The sequence below is a fragment of the Cebidichthys violaceus genome, unplaced genomic scaffold (assembly GCF_023349555.1).
Source record: "Cebidichthys violaceus isolate CVI_PGR_0920_01 unplaced genomic scaffold, fCebVio1.0.p SCAF_6, whole genome shotgun sequence".
Lineage (NCBI taxonomy): Eukaryota > Metazoa > Chordata > Actinopteri > Perciformes > Stichaeidae > Cebidichthys > Cebidichthys violaceus.
In genome coordinates this window covers 17212014-17214893 of record NW_027176816.1, presented here as the reverse complement: position 1 = coordinate 17214893, position 2880 = coordinate 17212014, and positions in this window count along the sequence as shown.

Below are 2880 nucleotides of genomic sequence, written 5' to 3'. Positions count from 1 at the left end.
TAGGCTCTTTGACAGTCGTCTCATCCCTTTCTCTTTGACTGTGTAGGCCCTGTCAAATGTCAATGAAATGTCCTCTGAGGGTTAGTGAGTCAAATCAGCATTGGTCTATGAAAATAATAATAATAATACGTTTTTTAAAGAAATAATACAATAATAAATGGCAAAAACTGAAATATCACCGTAAACATCACGTGTACTGTCTGTCCGTGGGACCCCGAGGGGCCACGTCGGAGTGTCAGCTGGTTTAACAGGCACAGAGGGAGGTGAAGCTCTGAGTGACAGCTCCACAAGAAGACACACAGCGAGCACCGTCACCTACACCACATGTCCGGTCATCAGCACTGCCTCGGCTTAACGTTTGATCGTCGTGTGCGCAGAGAGGTCAGGTGGGAGGTCATTCTGACACTGGTAGAAGGGAGGGGGGGGGGGGGGGGGGGGGGTATGTTGTGTTTATTTGTAGGGCTGTTGAACGGCAGAAAAAAACAGGAAGAGGACTGTTTTGAAAGTGAAATGCGGTGGTGTTTGACTTCCACGGAAAGAGGAACTGCCGTCTGGTTACTGGAAAGGGGCCTCCTCTTTCCCACATGTATCTTCCCTTTTTTTTGAATACCATTTCCATATATGTAATTTAGCTGCTTCCAAATTTACAATTCATGACAAAAGAGAATCTATACAAAATATTCCAAAATTATCAACCCCCCCCCTCAAAAAAAGAGATACAAAAGGAGCTAAAAGTTTGGCTACTGCACACATTTCTGTTTCATTACTTGAGTGTTTTCTCAAAGTTAGGTTTGTTCTCAGACTCCACCACCTACATCCACCAAACTTTCCAGTTTCACTCTTATCCATATTCTGAATGTTTTTACAGAAGGGTTTGTTCATACATCATTCATAGCCTGATTTATACAACATTTTATTCCTAAAAATATGGAGAAAATAGATTTGTTTTTTATGGCGGTGGACAAAATTTTCTGATAAAAAGAGGTATCCAAAATTCCCTCCCTTGACTCTAATATGTCAAGAAATATAAACAGGCATTTTGACCCTTTATGTCCCGCATGCTTTATGGAATGTTCACATATTTAATAAGATAATGCCTCATTTGCATATTTAAAAACAAACGTTTTCAGAAAACCTAATACTTAATGCAATTAATCTACTGGCTCATGGTGCTATATTAGTGAAATATTTTACCTCCTTTACTTGTCTCTCCATTAAAATTATGCATTTAAACCAGCAGAGGGCGCTCTGATACAAGTATACAAGAGAAGACTGCAAAATATAAATATATGTGCTCTTATCAATATGTGCACCTACTAAAACCGTCCATGCACAACACTCCATGCTGACCAATAATGTAAATAAAAGGAAAGATAAGCTTCAGATTTCAAAACATGGAAATGACATGAATAAAAGCAGAATAGAGAACAGACAGTCCTTATCTCTCCCATCCAGAGGGTAACGCGGTCACTGCTGCGTCTCAGAATTCAGTCTCGTCATGTGGCTCCTTCCTTCCTCTTTTGTGTCAAAGGGTTCGTTTTCTAAGAACTCATTCTGTGGCTTCCCGCATGTATCTCAACCTTGAAATGAACACTTCTGTGTTCGTTTTTGTCACTTTGCCCCGAAACACTTTCAACAAGTGTTTACAGTAAACTGTATCTGTATCTACCATCATGAGGTCAACATGCAGTCCTCCTGCCATGTGTGTCGGTGGAAGTGCTGCTGCAACCGGCTGCAAAAATCTGAGAGTATTGCACCTATTTGGCTTTAATTCATGATCTGATCCTTATTTTTGAGTTTCAATGTTTATTCTCCCTTTTAACTACATAAGCACAAAAAACTTAAACACATGATACTGTAAAAGTGGAATTTCAGCCAGGACAGAGGGTCACTCAGTCTTAAGCGGCCCATGAGGATTTAATGATAATAATAATAATAATAATAATAATAATAATAATAATAATAATAATAATAGAGAAATTGGCTTTAACTTTCCAAATCCTCAGTTTGTTGTCGTGGCAGATAAGCTGTACAGAAGAAAGAAGAGGTCCAACTGTCTGTTAAGACTCGATTCAAAGTTTTTTGTAACCTTTATTTTTGATGACTACATTCTCAACACAGAAGCGTTTTTTCAGGATCTGCCGGACAGACATCTTGGGTAAAAGTGCTTAAATAGTGAATTCCTTCACATGCATTACAGTGATGCACCCAGGTTCACAAGTCAGGAGCCGCCGTAGTGATGGAGGCTCGTGTACTTTTGTCTACAGCCAGGATTCATCTATATGAGACAGTGCTGAACAACTATATTAAAAAGGAACAGTTCACCCCAAATTAAAAACAACAACACATTTCTCCTCTTACCTGTAGTGCCCTCTATCAATCTAGATTCTAGAGTTGTCTTTTTAACATTGCTGAAGGTTACAGTGTGAAACTTTCTCTTATGACAAGTGTGTGTACATACGTGTGTGTGTGTGTGTGTGTGTGTGTGTGTGTGTGTGTGTGTGTGTGTGTGTGTGTGTGTGTGTGTGTGTGTGAACTCCACGCCGATGCGTACAGCTGGGCGGTACTTCAGCTCTGTGATGAAGGGCCGCAGAGATCTCGCCCCTGGCTGAAGGGTGGGAAAAAAGGCCAAAAACGGTTAAATTGGGTCGCTTTCCTTGGATTGCTGGGCTGCAGCATGTTTCCTTGGTAACAAGGGGGGGGGGGGGTTGGCTGTCAGCCAGGCCCTGCACTGGAGTCCCACCGCATTGAAGGCCAGCCTAAATATACACCCATTTCTTCTCACTCACTCGCTCTCGTGCACGCATACAGACTCACTTGACTGCAGAGAAAGACACCATGCATCAATTCATAACACAGGACCACATGCCCACATATGGG